The 22,755-nt window shown below is 38.4% G+C and overlaps 1 protein-coding gene and 1 pseudogene across 1 annotated transcript in view; both read right to left on the bottom strand.

Annotated features, from left to right (window-relative positions):
- Positions 1-22,755, bottom strand: part of Brwd3 (bromodomain and WD repeat domain containing 3) — a 157,435-nt gene that overhangs the window by 93,005 nt on the left and 41,675 nt on the right. The window lies entirely within an intron of this gene.
- On the bottom strand, positions 6,423-7,131 carry LOC101583160 (annotated as a pseudogene).

The following is a 22,755-nucleotide window of genomic DNA, read 5'->3' on the forward strand; positions in this document are numbered from 1 at the left end:
CCTGGGCTAGGACTGGGTCTGTGGGTTCCCCGAAGTCGGCAGAAATTCCTACTCGGCGGGAGGGGTGGGGGGCAGCCTGGTGGGGCGGGAGAGGGTCCGGCCCACGCTGCGCCTGGGCTGGGACTGGTCCCACCGGCGCAGGGTAGCAGGAAGCTCTCCACACACTCACCGGACCTGGGCTAGGACTGGGCAGCTTTCCACTTTAAACACTCAAAAACTTTCATGAAAATAAAACAAAATAAAAAATAAATACATGATAAGGTGAAGCAACAAAAGCTTCTCAAAAGGCCCAACCTCCACCAGGCTGGGTGGGGCACATCTATAGTCTTAGCACTTAAGATTTACAGGCAGAACTGCCTTAAGTTAGAGGCCAACCTGGGATACACAGCGATTTCAAGGCCAGCCTGAACCATACAGTGAGACTGTCTAAAAAAAAGAAAAGAAAACAAAAAAATCCAACCAAAGAAGTGAACAGAAACCTCCCAACTTTCCCAAGCAAATTATGGGGAAAGTGAGCGAGGGAATAGCATAGACAAAAGAGATTACACAAAAGATCAAAGAGTGTTCTGTGCTATAACAAATGATCAAAGAGCTACCAAAGAACTAATACAATCTTAGCACAACTACACAAAATGACAGAAAACATTGTGACAAGTTTACCAAAGAAACAGACTCCAGAAAAGAAATTTACCAGACTACAGAAAAGAACCAATCAAAATCCAGGAAATAAGGGCAGGCCAGACAGCTCAGTGGACTAACCCTCCTGGTTAGGCAGACCACAGTGGCCAGGGTTAGATCCTTGGTTTGGCCTACCTTGCCGGCCCTGCCCGCAGGGTGCGCTAAAACAGCAATTGAGATTGGGCGTGGTGGTGCGCACCTGTAATCCCAGAGCTTGGGAGGCTGAAAACAGGAGGACCACTATGAATCCGATCTATGTAGCGAAACCCTGTAGACCCTATACTACATACCTAAAATAAAAAATCCAGCAAATAGGGCCTGCGTTGGCAAGCGTAGTTTGATTCTCAGCACCACATGCCATGCCAGCCCGACCCCCAGGGCAGGCTGAGCCCGCCACAAAAAAAAGCCAGTATCTTTAAAAATAATAATAAAATAAACAAATCCAGAAAGCAGGGCCAGCAAGATAGCTCAGTGGACTAAGCACCTGCTTTGGCAAGCATAGGGGCCAGGGTTCAATGCCCCATCCCACATGCCATGCCAGCCCTGCCCCCAGGCACCCTGAACCAGCCACGAGTGTATAAAATACATAAAAAAAGAAAATATCCAGCAAATAACACATTATATTGAAACTATGGGCAGTAAAAGCGACCAGTGTGAAGACAGAATTTTAGACAGGTATCAACAACTCAAGGACACTTTAAAAGAAACAACAGAACATACAAAATGAATCCAATAACTGCTAGATGATGAAAAGAGTAAACTAGAGGTAACTTAAATGAATGAAGTTTCAATACCACAGAAAATCTATTTAGAGAAATTTAACATACAACTTCTTAAATTTAGGGAATCAAAGAAACATACTGATAATTGAGCCATATACAACCCAAAATAGCCACAAACAAAAGGCAAACTTTCCACATTCATAACCATTAGTGCAAAAACTAGGGTCAAAATCTTAGATGCTATTAAGAGAAAAGCAATGAATTACAATGTTTAACATGGTAGAGTTATAGTAGACAACATAAACCTTAAAAGTGGGGTTGCAGGGAAATGTTTGAAGCCCTAATAGATTACAATTTGCAACACACACTTACATATCTTCTGATCGGTTTTGGCTTGATCGGTTTTCTTTGTCTGCATCTAGGAGAGCTACTGCACCTCTTCCTTGTTCTTGTTGCAGGGAATAGTGTTCTCTTTCCTCTTTTTAAAATTAAGTTTATTAGTACATGTTAGGTTTGCATTGTGATCACATTCATTATAGGGAATGTGATCTGATAATCAAAAGTTTCCATCAAAACTGATGCAGAAATGAGGTATTTCCATTAAAAGGAGCACATGAATTAAAAAAAAATTATGACCACCAACCCAGGATTATAAAAAATTTCCCAGGGACATCCTGGAAAGAGGCAATGAAGCAAACAATGGCAATAGGTCAAATAATAAAAACAAATGTCAAGATAAGCAGTTAAGCAGAAGAAAAAAAAAAGGACACCAGCAACCAAAAAACAAGGCAATGTCAGGAGTAAGTCAACACTCAGAACTCTCAAAGAGAATGATCTCTGTTCCCTAAGATAAACAGATTAGCAGAATGGATCAAGAAAAAAAAAAGCAATGATTTTGATATATGAAACATTTAATTTAAAAGAAATACAGATTAAAAATGAAGTATTTAAAACCACTTCCATCAATCTATACCACATACAAGTACAAATTCCTTAATTCATAATGAATGTGATCACAATGCATATCTAAAATGTACTAATAAACTTAATTTTAAAAAGAGGGGGAAAACCCACTATTCCCCGCAACAGGAACAAGGAAGAGGTGCAGTAGCTCTCCTAGATGCAGACAAAGAATTCAAGCCAAAACTAATCGGAAGAGACAAGCTTTCAATGCAACAACCCACTGTGGCATACATGCCATAGGTTCACCACCAATGGGTTAAGGAAACAAATATGCACCAAATAATAATGCACCTGATTTCATAAAACAAACAACTGACACACAATGAGATTTTTTAAAAATCACAATTATAATAAAGTACCTCAATACCCAACTGTTACGAAAGGATCAACTAAACCAAAAAATTGCTGGGCTTGGTGGCACACGCTTGTAGTCCTGGCCAGTCAGGAGGCTGAGGTGGGAGGATCACTTGAGTCAAGGAGTTGTGGGCTGCAGTGCTATCATCAACATGGTAACTCCCCAGGGAGCGGGGGACCACCAGGTTGCTTAAGGAGGGGTATACCAGCCCAGTTCAGAAACGGAGCAGGTCAAAACTAAACCAAAAAATATCACACTTGAACCAAAACTGGAACAAATTAACACATATCTGCACAGTGTTTCATATCACCATACAGTACATATTATTCTTAGTAGCATACAGAACTTTCTCTATAATAGACCACATTCTAGACCATAAATCATGCTTAAGTAAATGCAAAACAATCAAAATTATTCCATGCATATATTATCAGATCATAGTGTAATGAATCTACAAATCAATGCAAAATACACCAGAGCCTGTGACCAGAGAAATTAAACACCTTCATGAAGAATTCATGAATCATCGAAGAAACAAGGGAGAAAATTAGGTGAGTCCAAAAAAAAATCAAATGATAATGTTACCACAATGTACTAGAAGATATGGAAAACAATGAAAGCAGTCCAAAGATGACAATTTTTAGTAGTGAACTCACATTAAAAAAGCATTAAACTAATAAAATAACCTAATAATGTACCTCAAAGTTCTAGAAAAATAAAAAATATAAATTTAATGGTAGTACAAAGATAAAAATTATGAACATCAGAACAGAAATAAATGAATCTTTTTTAAAGTACAAAATAAAAATCAATGAATCAAAAAGTTGGCCCTTTAAAAAAATACCAAAAAAGGAAAGAAAAGACCCAAATCCAAGCAAATAGAAATTAAAGTCAAAAGCATACAATAGATTCTACCAAATCCAAAGGACCATTGGTGAATACCTTGAGAATCTGTACTCTAAGAAAATGAAAATAGATTCCTTGGTACATATAAGGAAGGATTGGGGTCAGAGAGATACCTCAGATGCATAAGCAGCTATGTGGCAAACACAAGGACCCAAGTTCAATCCCTAACCACACATGCTATGTGGTCTCAGCCCCAGATGCCCAAGTGCATCATCTTGGCCTCGGAACCAGGCATGGTGGCACACACCTAATCCCAGTACTTGGGAGGTTGAGCCAGGAGATCTCTGAAGTTTGAGACCAGCCTGGAGGATACAAAAGTGAGCACAAGCCCAGCCCAAACTGCATAGTCAGACGCTGTCCCCCCCAAAAAAAGGGAAGGATCAGAATGATCAAATGTGTAACAAAGCTGAGAAAAGTGGAACCAAGATACAAAAATCTTAAATAATTCAGTATCAGTCACTGAAATACATATATTTTCATTTATATATGTGGTACAGGGTCTCACTACACAGCTAGGACTCATAGTGATCCTCTTGTTTTCAGCCTCCCCAATGCTGGGATCACAGATGTGCGCCACCATGCCCAGACTCGGATGCCAGCTCAGTGCGCCCCTGAGGTGGGGCCGGAGGGGCATGTGGGACCTGGGATCAAACCCTCTTCCTTGTGCTTGCCTAAGCAGGTGCTTAGTCTACTGAGCTATCTCACCAGCCCCTTCTGATATTTAAAAGGTAATGAAAAACTACCAACTAAGAAAAGCCCCAGGGCTGACAGATTCAACATTGAATTTTATAAGGATTTTAAGATCTAATGACAATAGTCATCAAACTCTTTAATGAAATGGAAAAGAAAACAGTACTCACAATGTGATTACTAGCAACAATTATTACTGTGATTATGAAACCAGAAAATCACCCATCAAAACAAAGATCTCTTTAGTGAACACTGATGTAAAATTCCTGAAAAACAAGAAATTAAATTAAATTAAAACAACACTGAGGTTCCAACAAACCCCAGGAAGAAGGGCTAACATCAAGAAGTCAGCCAATAACAAATGCTAGAGGGGCTGTGGGGAAAAAAGAAGCTTTCTGCATTGTTGGTGGGAGTGGAGACTGGTACAACAACTATGGAAAATAGCGTGGAGATTCCTTCAAAAGCTAGGATTGGAGATTTTACTCAAGCCAGCTGTTCCTCTCCTTGGTATTTTTTCAGAAGAACTGAAAACCTCACCACAGCAATATCTGTGAACCCATGATTATTACAGCAGTACAATTTGTTATAGCTAAATTCTGGAAACAACCCAGGTGCCATCAACTGAAGAATGAATGAAAAGGAAGATCACTACAGGTCTGATCTGTGAAGTGAGACCCTATAGACACTAAATAACTAAAAAAATAAAATAAAAACTCTTATACAGATTTATTACAGTACCAATCAAAATAATAATAGTGTACTTTATAGGTCTAGAGGAACTAATCCAAAATTTCATACAGAACAGTAAGAGACCTAAAATTAAAAAAAAAATTCTGAACAGTGACAACAAGGTTGGAGGCATTTCAATCCTGGGCTTCAAGTTTTGCTATAAAGCTACTATGATTAAAAACATGAAGGACCGGCCAAATAGCTCAGTGGATTAAAGCACCTGCTTAGGCAGACGCAGGAGCCAGGGGTTCGATCCCTGGCCTGCCATGCCAGCCCCACTCCCAGGGCACACTGAGACTGGGATTGAGACTGGGCATGGTGGCGCATGCCTGTAATCCCAGTGCTTGGGAGGCTGAAAACAGGGGGATCACTACGAGTCTGATCTGTTTGGTGAAACTTTGCAGACCCTGTAGACCCCATATTAAATACAAAAAATAGAATAAAATTTAAAACATGAGAAAATATGATTAATAACAAAAGAAATATATTGTCACTGATTCTGATTAAGCACAAATATAGCAGAGTAGTAAGTAGCAGAGAAAGAGCCTCTCTGAGAGTCACTATCCAGGCAATAAAATATAGCAATGAAAAACAAGGAGGGAGGAAAGCGGGCTCCCTGGACACAGGAAGACTCTGAAGCACAAACTGAAGCCCACAGTCAGTGGCACCTTTTCTCTGAGACAGAAATGATTGCACAGAAGAGTTCAAACCAGCCAACACAAGGTGACTGCTGGTAACCCAAAAGGCCTCCCTGAAGAAGCACAGAAGTGGAGGGGAACAGCAGACATGAAGGAATGCACTACCTGGCAATGAATGCTAGGAGTTCAGTCATATTGCATAAAAGAGAGCAAAGTGGCCAGGATCTATCTTAGAAAAGGGCCCGCTCAGCTCAGAATTCAAGAGAGGCTGATGACTCCATCTAGTGGCTCCCACATCGGCTCAGGCCCATGGAAGTGGTAGTGACAGCTGCAGGCCAAATGAGTCTGGTCTCGCACAGAAAGTTCAGGCTCACTGAGATTATCCACTACCCACCAAAAAGCTATTGCTGACTTACTGGGACAAAAGAACACAGATCTGCCTGACATGGTGTCTACCAGTGACAAAAGAGAAATACTTGGAAGTAATTTTTTTTTCATTTTCTTGTTGTTCTTGTGTTTGGTTTTTATTTTCTGTATTTTTTCCCTTGTTTTCTTTTTCTCCTTCATTGTTTGCTTTTCCTTTTGGATTTTAGTTATGTACATAAATAGCGACATAAGAACAAGATGTTCTAAGGCTTGTACATCATCTCTGGGTGAAAGGATTTCAGATTAGACCACTTGCAGTATGGCATCACACAAGATAACAAAAAGACCTACTATAATTTTTCCTGAGGAAAAAAAGCCAGTTTTATACATTCAGTATTGCCTTCTCTGCCACTTTTCTGTAGAAATACTGACTTACTGTCTGGGGCTTCCAATGTTTCCTACAACTGATTAAAATGGGAAGAGCATGGAGTTTTCTACTTATTTCCAGGTGAACTCTTCCCATTTCCTGGCTTCTGGAAGTTGTCCTTCCACAAATCTTCCATGACTATGTATCCTCGTAAACCCTAGTCATACAACTTCTCCCCACTGGCCTGGATGAATGAGGTAGCTTGTTGTGGGTAATAGATGGAGGCTGCTAATCCCATGAAACCAGGCGGCTACACCAGCTTCTTTATTTTTGAACCTCTAGTGAAAAGGAATCCAACAAAGCCATTGAAACCAGTAACACTAAGTCTTAGGAAAAAAAACCTGGGGGAGCATTTTGGAGATATTCATAGCTGTCTAATCCCCACTTTGCATCTTGGGTTTAGTTTGGGAGTATGTTTCCTGGCAGCAATTTATATATGGCTCACAGTGATGTCGGAGCTGTGAGATGCCTTCTTCAAGCTGGGTCCCTGGCTCTTCCATGTATTTAAACTGATCCTCAGGCAAGGAGTAGAGTGACAGCTCATCAAACTTCATGGAGTTTTCGTGAGGCAAGTCCTTTTTTGGATGCAGCGTAGACTCTGAAGGTGAGCAAGCTCAGGCTGGCTGGGCCCACAGATTTCTGGAGTACCTTGAACATGTCTCTGGCAGTGGTGGCTCCAGCCTCTCTTTCTTGTTTGATCTTGTTTTATATGAGTATAAATGTGGTTTCTAGCCCCTTTGTAGTTCTATTCTTCCTTTTACCTCTTCCTTGCATCTTTCCCTCCAGTATAGTAAGCCAATTTACCAGGTAGCATGATCTCCCTTTGTCCTCTACCCTTACTTATAATAATTTTCTCTTCTTTCACTTCTCTACCTTCTCCCTAACCCATTTTAAGTTTTAACACTTGAGGGTAAAACAGACATATTAGGGGCTTGTATAAAGCATAGAATTTTCTGGATTGTTTTAGACTGTGTTGTAGAACCACAAATCTAGTGCATACAGTTAAAGGTGTCAAAGTAATGGTTACCTCAGTTTGTCATACTCTAGGCTGTGTTTGACTCTACTGTCATTGCTGATAGTATCACCACAGTCACATGACATAATTGTTCTAAACAATTGTTCTTCCTGTTATTCCAAAACTGAGACTGACTACAGGAAACAGAAAATACTATGGCATACTAAAAAGAACCAAAGAAAGGGCTGGGGAGATGGCTCAGTGGAATAAGCGCTTCCCTGGCAAGTGCAAGGCCTGAGTTCAATCCCCGGTTCCGCAAAAAATAAAAAAATAAAAAGTCATTAACAGTAAAAAGAATCAAAGGCTGGGCCAAATATACACATGCTTACCATCCCCAAGAAATTGAGGTAGTATCATACAAAAGACTCAAAACCCAAAAACCTGCTTTACCTGGAAGATACCTCAAAGAATTAGTCATTTCCTAAGAGTTCTCTCAAAACTACCAATAAAGCACTCCACCACATGCAATTTAAAAGTGTCACCTCAAGAATTAAATACCTACAATATTTGAATAGCAATGGAATACCCATATCTGACAAAAGTAAACAAAAAACGGGGATATAAATGAAGGGCCATTTTGTAGTGAAAAAAAAAAATATATATATATGTATATACAAAATAGCATAGATATACAGCCACTTTCTCTTAGTGAGAAAAAGATATGCACTAATAATGTTTAGACAAGATATCATGTCTGCAGCTTGTAGTATAAATAACTACTACGAAGACAACAATATGCAATGTATTAATTATTGTAACTGTCCTTACTAACCTGTTTTGAAACTGTCTCAATGCTTTTTCAATAAAATTAATATAATAAAAATTTTTTAACCTTAAAAAAATAGACTTAAACTAAAAAAAGAAAAGAAAATGAGAAGACACTTAGGAAAGATGCAGCTCCACACATCCAGTTCAACAAAGACAAGGTCAGGGAGCAATGAGGTGGGACAGTCCAAAAGCCACGATGTGGGCTCTCTTTGTTTTGGGGAGGTTTTGTATTTGTTTGTTTTTTTTTTTTTTGAAACAGGGTCTCACTATGCATGTCAGGCTGGCTTGGAGCTCACTTTGTAGCCCAGGCTGGTGTTGAACTCACATTGATCCCCATTCCTCAGCCTCCTGAGAGCTAGGATTACAGGTATGTGCCACCAAACCAGGCTGGGTTCTCTTTAAAGTGGGGAAAAAATTGAAGGAAGCTCTAGAAAAAAATTAAACCAGATATAATTTTTGAGATAACTGCAGAGATGGTTTTGACAATGAAAATCATCCTCGGTGACTCTAGAGCATATATAGACAAAATAATAGAGGAGCTTGAGGAAATTATAAAAGCCTTGAATGCTCAAAATGGATCAAGAAGCAAGATCCAACAATATGCTGCAAACAAGAAAACACACGTAACTCAAAAAGGAAATTCATGGACTGAAAGTTAAACAGAAAGAAACACTCCATGTCACAGGGACCCAGAAAAAAGCAGGCATATCGATTCTATTTGCAGACAAAGTGAACTTCAAGCCAAGACTGATTAAGAGAGACAAAGTCACTACATCCTTGTAAAGAGAACAATCCAGAAGGAAGAGATATCATAAATATATGTTCAACAAACATCAGTGCACTCAACTGTGAACACTAATACAATTTTATTGGAGGTTCTGGATACCCCACTGTCACAAAAAGACTTATCAGTTAGACAAAAAAAAAATCAATGATGAAGTATTATAACTGAATCATACTTTTGAGCAAACGGACATAGTAGATGGCTACAGAGTATTCCACCACGCATTAGACTACACATTCTTTTCAGCTGCACACAGAATGTTCTCCAAAACAAACCATATACTACCTCATAGGAATAGACAGCAACGTTAAATATGTATGTACCAGATATTCGTGCACCCAACTATACAAAACGAATATAAATGGATATGAAATATCTAAGAAGCACTAATACAATTGTAATGGGGAAACTCAATAGGCCACTTTCACAAATATATTAGAGGAAAAAAAAGCACAGAAATATCATCACTGAACCAAACCTGTGAACAAATAAAATTAGTAGAGTTCCATAGAGTATTCTAACCCAAAAACAGAGTATATATTCTTCTCCGTTGCCCAAGGAACTTCTTCAACATAGACTACATAATGCTTTATAAAACATTAAGTAAATGGAAAAGAATTGAAATCATCCTGTGCATATTATCTGACCATAGTACAATGAACCTGGAAATCAGTGACAAAAGAAACCAACAGAACTTTATAAAAACATGGAAATTAAATACCACCCACCCCCAAATGGATACAACTAAAGAGGAAATTAGCCAGTTTCTACAATTAAATAATGACAATACACCATACCGGAACTTATGGGACACTATGAAAGCAAATCCTAAGAGGCAAATTTATTTGAGTCAATTCCCATGTCACGAAGATAGAGCAAGTTCAAATAAACTAAATGGTGAACCCTCAATCTTCTACAAAAAGAGCAGGCTAAGCCAAAAGCTCCTATCAGGGAAAAAAATTATAAAGATCAGAACAGAAATTAATGCCCTGGAGACTCAAACAACAATACAAAGAACCAATGAACTGAGCTGGTTCTTTGAAAGATTAAATAAAATCAAATCCTTAGCCAATCTTATCACAAAGATTTTTTTAAGGGAAGGGTCTACAGGGTGTTCAGTGTCTCACTACTAGATCGGACTAATAATGATCCACCTATTTACAGCCTCCCAAGAGCTGGGATTACAGGCGCATACCACCACGCCCAGTCTCAATTGCCATCTTGGCGGGGGTGGGGGAGCATGGCAGGATTGGGGATCAAACTCCCAGCCCCTGCACCTGCTTACAGGCACTTTAATCCACTGAGCTATTTGGCCAGCCCTCAAAAAGATTTTTAAATAGACCCAAGTTTGCACAATCATGAACGAAATGCGTAAAATCAAAATGGACCCTAGAGAGATCCACAAGATCACCTATTTCTACTTTGAAAACTTGTATTCTACTGTCATGGAAAATGCATAGGTAATAAACAGATTCCTATATATATGTGAATTACAAAACCTCAATCAAGATATACAAATCCTAGGGCCTGCCATATAGCTCAGCGGATTAAAGTGCCTGCTCAGGCAGATGCAGGAGCTGGGGGTTTGATCCCCAGTATGCCATGCCAGCCCCACTCCTGGGGCCCATGAGACCATACTTGAGGCTGGGCATGGTGGTGCCCACCTTTAATCCCAGTTCTCGGGAGGCTGAAAACAGGAGGATCACTATGAGTCCGAACTGTGTAGTGAGACCCTGTAGACCCTGTACACTACCTACATAAGAAAAATAAATAAAATTATAGAAAAAGATATACAGGGTCCAGGGAGATAGCTCAGTAGAATAAGCACTTGCCTGGTAAGCACAAAGACCTGAGTTCAATCCCTGGTTACACAAAAAAGAAAAAAGAAAAAATGATATACAAATCCTAGCTTAAACCAACATCAATAGAATTGAAGATGTAATTAAAAACCTACAAAGAATAGACACTGTTGGAGTCACTGCTTAATTCTACAAGACATTTAGAGAAGACCTAACCCTAACACTACCACTTCTCCAAACTCTTAAATGAAACTGAAACAGAATATTCCTAATTCATTCCTGAAAGCATTACCCTGATACCAAAACCTACAAAGACCCCAACTAACAAAGAGAACAGAATTTCCCTAGTTAGCCAATCTCCTTAATGAACACAGATGCAAATATGCTCAATAAGATACTGTGAAGCAGAATGGAGCAAACGATCAAGATTATATACAACGACAGTTAAATCTCCTTAATGAACACATGTGCAAATATCCTCAAGATACAGGAAAACAGAAGGCAGCAGGTCATCAGAAGATTATACACTTTGACCAGGAATGACTCATTCCAGGGATTCAGAGATGGCTCAACATATGAATAGTAATAAAGTAACAAATAACTTTAATAGAAGCATGATCATCTCAACAGATGCAGAAAAAGCATTTGACAAAATCCAATATCCATTCATCATAAAAACTCTGAATAAAATAGGTATAGAAGATCTTCACGTAAGTCTGATAAAAGCCATTCATTAAAAAAATGGTCAACATCATACTAATGGGAGAAAAGCAGAAAGCTTTCCCTATAAAATCAGGAATAATACAAGGATGTTCACTGTCATCACTCCTGTTCAATATAGCTCAATACATTAGTCAGATCAATTAAACAAGAAAAAAATTAAAAGGAGTATAGACAGGAAATATAGAAGTTAAATTTGCATTAACTGCTGATGACATATATTCTATAAATCTCCACTGAGATTATAATGAATTACGAAATTTGGTAGCAAAACAGGACAGAAAAACACTCAAAAGTCAAGTGTTTCTATGCACAATAAGAAAGACAGTGAGAGAAATTAAGGAAACAATACTTTTTCACAATACAATCAAGATAAACGAAATGTTGAGAAATCAAACCAAAGAAGTGAAGGACTTATGTTGAAAACTAGGTACTCTGAAAAAGGCCATGGAACAAGGTATCAGAAAATGGAAAGATTCCCTATTCTTCCATAGGTAGAACACATATATTCAACATGCCCATATAGCCAAAATAGTTACACAGATTTAATGCAATCTGAATCTGAGTATCATAGCATTCTCCACAGATTGATAAGTGGCAAAAGCAATTCTAGACAAACAAGGTAAGGCAGAGGGAATCACAATCCCTGACTTGAAGCTATACTAAAAAGCTACAATGATTAAAAATAGCATGATATTGGGAAGGGGAACCTTGAGAATTATTAGAACACAACAGTACATGCAGAAACTATCCCAAGAGGGGTTGGGGAGATAGCTCAGTAGAATAAGTGCTTCCCTGGCAAGCGCAAGGGTCTGAGTTCAGTCCCAGGTATCACAAAGAAAAAGAAACTATCCCAAGAACATTCCACTACCTTTGACAAAGGTGAAAAACAGCAAACATTTTCACTGGAACAAAAGCGAGAACCGCTGCCAGAACAACAGGCACAGCAGGAGTCTGAGAGAGGCTGAGTTAATGCAGGTGGGGAGTTAATGCGGGTGGGGAAGTGGCAAGGCAATGACTGGATTAAGACTTCAGGGGGTTACAAATGAAGGACTATTTTGTAGTAGAAAAAAATGCAAAATAGTTAGCATAGATATATAGGGACTTTCTCTTAGTTTGATGAGAAGTTTTGAACTGATAGTGCTTAGACAAGATGTCATGTCTGCATCTTGTACTCAAATAACTACTGCAAAAACAATACTATGCAATGTATTAATTATTGAACTGTCCCACTAAACTGTTTTGAAACTGTCTCACTGCTACTTCTTTCTCAATAAAATTAATATAAAGGGGGCCGGGGCGATGGCTCAGTAGAATAAGCGCTTCCCTGGCAATTCAAGTGCCTGAGTTCAATCCCTGGTTCCGTAAATAAATAAATAAATAAATATTAATATAAAAACAACAAAAAAAAACCAAATAGAGCTAGGAAAACTGGCTTCTGAAGTCACAAATTGTACCCAGACCCACATCCCTCACCATGCACTAATCTAAAATTAAAATTGATCAAAGATCTAAATATTTAAACAGAAAAACTTAATCTGCTATATGATAAAACAGTAAGATTGGAGGATATAGAGCAGGCCCCAAATTGATGAAGAAAACCCCAGTTCCACAGAAGATATTACAAAGAATCACACGGTATCACATCAAAGTTAAAAACTTCTCATCAGGGGCTGGGAAGTGGGCTCAGTAGAATAAGTGCTTGCCTGGCAAGCGAGCACAAGGGCCTGAGTTCAATACCTGGTTTTGCAAAAAAAAAGTCCTGATCACCAAAGGAAACTAACAAAATGAAGAGACAGTCCATAAAATGGTAGTAAAATATTTTTCATCTATTCCTGAGAAAAAGAACTAATATCCAGAATATATAAAAACTAGAAAAAGACATTGCAAATTTAACAATGCAATCCAAAACTCGGCATTTGAAAAGAATAGACATTTCTCAGATGAAGAAGTACAAACAGGAACTAAATATGTGAAGGAAAAGAAATGCAAAGGAAAACATGAAGATTTTATTACATTACAGAAAGAATGGCAATCATCAATACATCAACCAACAAATGCTATAGACAAAAAGGAACACTTTTATTAGAGAAAAAGGAACATTGTTGATAGGAGTGTTAATTGCTACAACCACTATGGAAATCACTATGAGGACTCCTTAAAACAGTACCCTAAAGCTAGATACTCACTTGATCAACCTATTCCCCGTGTAAGTTTCTTCCTGAAAAGAGTAAAAGTCATCATACCACAGTAATGCATGCACACATGTTTATAGCAGCACAATTTATAAAGCTAAATCTTTTTGTTATTGTCTTTTTCAAACAGGATCTCGCTATGCAGTTCAGGCTGGCCTTAATATCACTTTATAGCTCAGGCTGGTCTTGAAACTTGTACCGATCCTTCTGCCTCAGTCCCCTCCCCCCCCCCCCCGTGCTGGGTTTACAGGTGTCCCCCACCATGCCTAGCTTATACAGCTAAACACTGAAAACAGGCTGTATGCATATCATCAACAGATGAGTGAATAAAGAAAATGTGATATTTATTATACACTGGAGTACTACTCTGCCATATAGAAAGGTAAATGAGACATTTTTAGGTAAATCAATGCATCTCAAGACCATAATCTTAAGTGAAATAAGTCACACACATGGGTTTAAATATCACCTTGTTTCTCTTGTGTGAGAAAACCCAAAATACAAAGAAGCAAGATGAAGGATAGATATTAGAAAGAAAAACTTGTTCAAGGAAAGGAGTAGGGGAGCAAGGTAAAAGTGATTTTAAATGGAGAACTGAAGGGAAAAATGGCAAACAGAGCCTTTATGAATAGGAGGGGAAGTAGGGTTAAAAAGGATGCAAATGAGAAAAGAAATATTAAAACCTTGGCAGACATCAGTAATATTTTTAAATGAAATATTTACTTAAGTGTAACGGTAGCCAGGTGTGCTTCTCAGTATCTACGCTGGGAGGTTACAGAAGGAATCTTTGTGTCCATTCACTTTGTAGATGAAAGTGAAGAGGTATTCATATATGTGAAAGTGAATCAGCAAGTGAGTTTTACCTATGCTATGTACAGTGTTACATTCTTATACATCTCTAATTTGTTTCATTAAAAGTTTTCTTTAATTTTCATGTCGAATTAGATCAATTCAGTAAAATGTTCACATTAATATCTTCTTTTACAACTTTGGGATAAGGTTGAAAATGACTCAACTCATCAGATGACTTGGCTACCAGTGATGATTTGGATCATATAAGCCAAAGAATCTGTGATACTGAGATGGAATAAGATATGACAGAAAAGTGCAAAATTAAGATCTTGATTCACATGAGGACAACAGTAATGTAAATAAATAATTGGAAATAAATAATCATAGTTGAAAATTTTATATATCTAGGGGAAGAATATTCAAGAACAAAATCCATACAGAAACCCAAATAAACCTCAACCATGAAAAAAACTACTCCATAATAACTCATAATTAAAATTCCAGAAGTTCAACAAAAAGAGAATATCAAAAGGTAATTAAAATGACAACCATTGAATCGGGGAAAAAAATCAAGTTCTCAAAAGCATGACAGTGAGTACACAACATAATAAAACCTGTAAATCACAATGAAAGCATTAAGGGCGAGGTTTATACTTGTGAATGCACACATTTAAGCAGTTTGGGATCATTGCCTTAACGATCTTGTGCATATAAATGTATGATCTTGCTCGACATGTTTCCTAGCTTTTCTCCTTGCCCTCTTTGAATCTTCAGCAGGTTTTTGAAACTAGCAGTTAATTGGTAGGATTCTCACTCTGACAAAACTATATATGCTAATACCTGTGAATTAAGCAGCTACACTGAAGGAAGCAATGTGTAGGGTCATGCTTGGAATGTCTGTCATTCTGGTCTTCTCAATACACGTACTGCTTGTCATATATCAATTACTGCTGTACAGTCTCTCAAGTAAATGTTTGTTTAAAAAAAAGTAATAAATGAAAATAAGAGACAAGGAAAAAAATGTAAAAAAAAAAGAAAGAAACAAAAACAAGTTTGGGGCAGAGAGCTAGCTTAGCAGCATAAGCACCTGCCTGGCAAGTGCAAGTACTCAGTTCGATCTCTAGTACTAAAAAAATTTAATATAACTTACTTTAATTTTTATGTATTTGGTTGTTGCAGAGCCTCACTATGTAGCTCGGACCTGTGGTGATCCTTCTGCTTTCAGCCTCCCCAGCACTGGGATTACAGGTGTGTGCCCAGACGCTGGCCAGGTGAGCCCACCCTGGGGGCATGGCTGGTGCAGCACTTAGCGTCCCTAAGCTTGCCTAAGCAGGTAACTTAGTCTGCTGAGGTATCTCGTTGCCCCCTAATTTAAATTTTAAAAAACATGTGATTTCAAACAACCCAACATTGTATCTCAAGGTGAAGAAAGACAAAAACACTATAAATTTTAAAAAATAGAAACACAAAAAATATTTTAAAAAATTGGCTGACATCAAGAATTCCCCCACAACTGCTGCAAAAAAAAAAAAAATTCTAAAACCAGGGTAGAGAGATAGTTCGGTGATCTAAGTGCCTGCCTGACAAGCACAAGGACCTGGTTTCAATCCCTGGTAGTGCATGCCATGCTGGCCACTGAAACCAGGTGTGGTGGCACATGCCTGCAATCCCAGTTCTGGTGAGGCTGAGATAGGAAGATCTCTATAAGTGCAAGCTGTGTAGTGAGACCCTGCATCAAATAAGTAATTTTTTAAAAAAGAATTATAAAACCAACAAATACTGGCAAAATCTTAGGGGGAAAAGGAATCTTTCTACAGTAATAATAGGAATGTGAACTACAACCACTAATGGTTATTAGCAAAGAAGAGAATAACAAATGGTTGCATGCTTGTGGAGAAAAAGGAACATTTCTATGTTTTCATAAGGATGTAAATGAGTACAATCACTGTTGAAATTCTTATGGGTATTCCTCAAAAAATTAAAAATAATGATTTCATTTGACCCACACATACCTCATTTGGGTATCTTCCCAAAAGAGTCAGAGTCATCATATTGTAGTTATAGATACATATCCATATCATAATGTAATGGCTAAATATGGGGTAAGTCCTGGAAATGAACTATGACTATGAAAAGACAAAGATATAAGAAAATGTGGTATATACATACAATAGAGTACTAACCCAGCCATTAAAAAAAGATATATTTGAGTCATTCTGGAAAATAGATGGACCTTGAGAGTAAAATACGACATAAATCAGACACAGAAGGTCATCACCTAAAATAAGAGGCTATTACCACATAGTTTCTTTTACGTGGAAAAAACCCATTTATAATTAAAAAGCAAATAAATGACAGGAAACAGGAAGATAGATTTTGTAGAAATGGGAAGGGATTTAGAGATTAGGGAAATTGTGGGGGTAAGAACAATAAAAAAAGGATCAAGATGCAGTACTTGACTGAGCATGGTGGCACACATCTGTAATCCCAGCACTCACAAAGCTGAAGTAGGAGAATAGCCACAAATTTGAGGCCAGCCTGGACTATATAATGAATTCAAGCCCAGCCTGAACTGCATAGCAAGACCCTGTCTCAAAAAACAAATGCAATCTCCCATCCAAGTACTAACCAGGCCCAATCTTTCTTAGCTTCAGAGATCGGTCTCAGAACTGTTTCGCCCAATTGGCCATTTAAATTGAATAGTGAAAGACTGGTTAATGATAACAATGCATCGTAAAACCTTCAGAAGGAAAAGAGAGTATTTTGTGGATCATTTTGTGTGTGTGTGTGTGTGTGTGTGTGTGTGTGTGTGTGTGTGGCACTTTTTAAGTTATTAGGTTTTTTTTTTTCAGAACCAGGGATTGAACTCAGGCCCTTGCGCTTGCCAGGCAAGCCCTTATTCTACTGAACTATCTCCTCAGCCCCTAAGTTATTAGTTTTTAAAATCAATAATCTTCAATGAAATCAACTTGACCAAAAATCTGTCACAGAATTTTGAAACAAAGTTTAATGAGAAAAAAAATGCAATATATATAGATACCAACTGCCCACGATAAATTTATTATGGACTTTTGGGAAAATGTTGAAGTGATAAAGAGCAGAAAAAGAATCTGAGATTTGGTGAACAGATGCTGGAATATAGCAAAATAAGGAAGAGAAAGTGGGGAGAGGTTTCAGAGGATTCAGCAAGGATCTGAAGCAGGAACTGAACAGAGAGACATCAATAAGGGGACAGTGAACAGAGAGATGTCAATAAGGAGACGGAGAGTACTTTCTCCCTGAGCCCTGACTCACTGCATGGGAGGGGAGGCCTAAACCTGGAGAAGCACAGTGAGCACTGGTGGCTCCAGACGCCTCCGTGGAGAAACCCACCAGTGGAAGAGAGCAGTGGATGCAACATCCTGCAGCAGGTGAGGAGTTCTTCTAGGTTCAGGTATCCTCCAGGAGGGGGTGACTGGGCCACACACATCCTGGAGGGGCCAGGGGAGACTGGAACTCAGAGTACCTGCATGTTCTGTCTAGTGGCTCACAGTGTCAAGATGCGACAGAGCAGAGTTAAAATGGGCAAGAAGTCAAGGAGCCATGTTCAAGGCAGCAGAGAATAAGATGTCTTTTATACCTGTTTACATTTCTAGCCAGATGCATAAACCTTAAAACCATACTGAAATGAAATAAATCAGACACGCATATTTAAATACCACATTGTTTCTGTAGTGTAAGAAACTGAAAGTGCAAATAAAGATCAAAATGTATTTAATAGATACATATTGAGAAATGGGAATTGTTCAAATAAGATGAGAAACAAGGGAGGTGGAGTGTAAAAGGAAAGAAGGGCTAAGAAATACAAAGAATAGAAGGAAAAATGAAAGCAAAGCTTTTAAATGATGAGAGAAAGGGGTAAGTTGAAAGGGATTTTTAAAAAGCAGTAATATATACTATGTACAGGTACAAAGTCTATGATAAATGTTATTTTCTATATCTAAAAACGTACCAATAAAATAAGAAATGTGAAAAATACATTAAAAATATCAACAGAAAATGTATTATGTATTGCAAACATATAATAAAAGAATTTATAAAAATACCACCAGGACCCAGGTGGCAAAGACAAGTAATTAAGGAAAATTAAGGCCGGGGAGATGGCTCAGTAGAATAAGCGCTTTCCTGGCAAGGGCAAGGGCCTAAATTCAATCCCTGGTTCCAGGGAAAAAATAAAAAATAAAAAAACTGGACAGGATATCCTATCTTGTATCTATGGAAAACCACTAAGAAGATAACAATGCACAATGTATTATTGAAAATGTCCTATTAATCAATTTTGAAATGGTCTCATTGCTATTTGATTCTCAATAAAATAAAATTTTTTAAAAAAGAAAATTAAGAGAAGCGGGGCACGATGGTGCATTCCCATAATCACAGCACTGGTGGGGGGAAATGAGGCAGGAGGACTGCTACAAACTGACAGCCAGGTTGAGCTACATAGTGAATTCAAGGCCAGCCTAAAGTACACAGTGAGAGCCTTTCTAAAGGGGAGGTCAGGGGAGGGGAGGGGAGGGGAGGGGAGAAAACTTAATGGACAATTCATCACATAGGAAATATAAACTGAGTTAGAGAAAGGTTTAGCTTTTTTTTTGTATTTTAGGGAAGGGTCTACACGGTGTTCAGGGTCTCACTACTAGATCAAATTCCTAGTGATCTGCCTGTTTTATAGCCTCCCAAGAGCTGGGATTACAGGCATGAGATACCACACCCAGTCTCAATAGCGGGCTCAGCATGCTCTGGGGGTGGGGCCAGCACAGTGGGCCTGGGGATCAAACCCCTGGCCTCTGTCCCTGCTTGCAGACACTTTAATCTGCTGAGCTATTTGGCAGACCAAGGTTCAGCTTTTTTGTCCACCATTAAAGAAAATGAAAATGCTTAAGCATAATTTTATGCTTAAAATCTGCATTTTTAAAACTTACCACCACAGGGGCCGGGGAAATGGCTCAGTGGAGTAAGAGCTTTCCTGGCAAGTGCAAGGGCCTGAATTCAATCCCCGGTTCCACAAAAAAAAAAAAAAAAAAAAAAACCTTACCACCACATGCCTGTAATTACTATTTCAAACTATTATACCTGTTCTTTGCTAGAAGTATCATAGAGTTCCAGGAGGCATTTGCAAAATAATTTGGGAAGACATTTTAAAAGTCATGAAACTATACACAGCCATGACCCCTGTACATCTATTCCAGGAGCATAACCATATAAGAAAACCAAGTCAGGGCTGGCCAGATAGCTCAGCAGACTAAAGCACCTGCTTATCCAGAGCTCAGCAGCATGCCCTGCTGGCCCCACCCCAAGGGCACAGTTGGGGCTTGAGACAGGGCATGGTGGTGCACTCGTGTAATCCCAGCACATGGGAAACTGCAAACAGGAGGATCACAAGTCTGATCTTCATAGTGAGACCTTGAAGACCCTATACTAAACACATAAAAAACAAGTTACAGGTACACATTTTTAATTGAATGCTATTTATAATATTCATGAATCAAAACCTAAACAATACACTAAAATTATGACTCCATTATTCGTCAGCTTTCCCATAGCCGTGACCAAACACCTGACACACAAATGAAAAGTACTTCATTTGGCCCACACTTCCATGGGTGTCTGTCGACGATGCTACAAGGAAGAAATATCATGACAGAAGGGTATAGTATGGGGGCCGGGGAGATGGCTTAGTGGAACAAGCGCTTCCCTGGCAAGCGCAAGGGCCGGAGTTCAATCCCCAGTTTTGAAAAAAAAAAAAAGGCATGGTAGAAAAAAGTTGCTCAATTCATAACAGCCAAAGAGCAGAACTGGTAGAAAATAACACTGAAAGTGCTAGAAACTAGATATATTCCTCAAGGTTATACCCTATGACCTAACCAGACAAGCGGAACTGTGCTTTACTAATCTGCTAGACCATTGCTTGTGAATCTATGGCATGTGTGCCACCACTACTTGTTTGTTATCACCGAAAGCACTAAAAGGTTCACTCTTACTGTGGGAGACTTTGAATCCAAGTCAAAATGCCAGAACTAATGGTCACAACCTCCTTGGATTTGAGGAGCTGTGCTGCCTAATGACCAGCTTGTAATTATCACATGTAGAGCATTTTCTCTTGAATGGTGATGTGCTAAGCTACTCAAGAACTTTTCTTTGAGAGAAACACTTCTTAGTATTTTAGCAATGCTGAAAATTCAACTAATATGTAAGTCACTGAAATAATGTATAGATATGTATATAATGTACAAGGTAAGAGTTATTTTTAAATTTTTAAAAAATATTACAGAAAAAGACACATTGCTGCTAATCCCCCTCAACATACTCTTTGCTTTAAGCACATGGATCTCATTATTCTTGCCACCTTCTGAAGCAGTTCTGGAAGTCCCCTTTTATGCATGTCTTTACCAAGTACACAATAAGTGCTCAATGTGATGAATGCTAGTGTCAAGTATCATCCAGAGGAAAAATAAACATGTAAAAATTGTTAAGAGTGTGTCCTCATCCACCTTATTCACTGGATTTGGTGCAGTGAGAATTCTGGCTCTTGCCCAAATCAAAATGATCACGCAAGTTAAATGTTTTGAAGTGATTCAGGACACCGAGGCAGTCATGACAGTGCAACTAAAGACACAACAAAATAAGACTTCCAGGACTATTTCAGAAAGTGTCATCAACAATTGGATGAGTACGTTTGAAGCTAAGGGGAGTATTTTGAAAGAGATTAATTACAATATTTGTCTTTTACCATAAGGAATACTTTATATTATTCACTATATTTTTACCATATATCATATTTAAAAGCAAAATACCTTTAGAATCCATAATCTCCTAGTTATTTTAGTACTAGTTTCTAAATTGTTCTCTAAAAAAAGAAAAACTGACTCAGAGTATATTCTTAAAATATTTAGGAAAAAACTATAATAGGTTTATTTTATGCATTTACAAATTTGTAGCCATAGAGATCAATAAACAATTAACAGCCAAGTACAGTTGTGTATGCACGTAATCCCAGCATTGAGGTAAGGCAGAAAGATTGCAAGTTTGAGTCTCACCTAGGCAATTTAATGATATTCTGTTTCAAAACAAAAAGTAAAATGGTGTTGGATGTAGCTCAAGAGTACAATACTCATGGATTCAATACCCAGCACCACTAAAAAGAATGGATTTATCTCTCTTTCCATAAGAAATAATGTTGGTTGGCCCTATACAATAAATCAAAGCAGGGAGATGGCTCAGTAGAATAAGTGCTTGTCTGGCAAGTGCAAGGGCCTGAGTTCAATCCCTGGTCTGAAAACAAACAAATAAAAAAACCTCTAAAGGCTCCCTTTAGGGCTGGGGAGATGGCTCAATGGAATAAGCGCTTCCCTGGCAAGTGCAAGGGTGTGAGTTCGATCCCTGGTTCCACCAAATCAATCAATCAATCAATCAAAGTACTCTGAGAGGCTCTAGAAGTTACCTTGTCCCTGACCTCATGTAATTTACATTCTACTGTACAAAGCTTATACCACTTAATTTTAGGAAGAAAGAAGAAACTTCACTGGAAGAAAAGTGGTATGTGAAATTTTCAGCTCTCAAAAGGATTTCCTAGCTCCATCTGCTTCCCAACTCGCAGCAGATGAGCAGGTTTTCTGGCCTTGCCCTCTCCACCACAATATGTTCTGTCTCACTATAGGACTATAGCAACAGAGTCAGCTGATCATGCTCAGAAACTGATGTCTGTAAGCCAGAAATTCCTCTTTAGGGTAAGTAAACTAAAATTGGATGTATCTAATATGGTTCATAGAGTAACCTCTAATAACAGTATAATTCTACACATATGCTAAATGATACCTCCCCAGTGTCATAACAGATGCCACAAGGCGGGGAAATCATCAAACCTGAATTCCTAGAAAAATCCTCACTCATTCCCAAAAGAACATGAATTCCCCTCCCTCTATTTTACTTTTTATCTATAATGAACAGCACGTCAAAAAGTTGATTTAGGAGTTTATCACCCACTTCCATTCTTTGCCAAGTCTCCTAGCAGGACATGGTGGCACATGCCTGTAATCCCAGCACTCTAGCAGGCTAAAGCAGGAGGATCACAAGTTATAGCCTACCCTGGGCAATTCAACAATACTCTGTCTCAAAAAAAATTAAAAAACTGGCAATAGAGGTCAGTGTTACATACCCTGGGTTCAATCC

The sequence above is a fragment of the Octodon degus genome, unplaced genomic scaffold (assembly GCF_000260255.1).
Source record: "Octodon degus isolate 3935 unplaced genomic scaffold, OctDeg1.0 scaffold00103, whole genome shotgun sequence".
In the NCBI taxonomy this organism is placed as follows: domain Eukaryota; kingdom Metazoa; phylum Chordata; class Mammalia; order Rodentia; family Octodontidae; genus Octodon; species Octodon degus.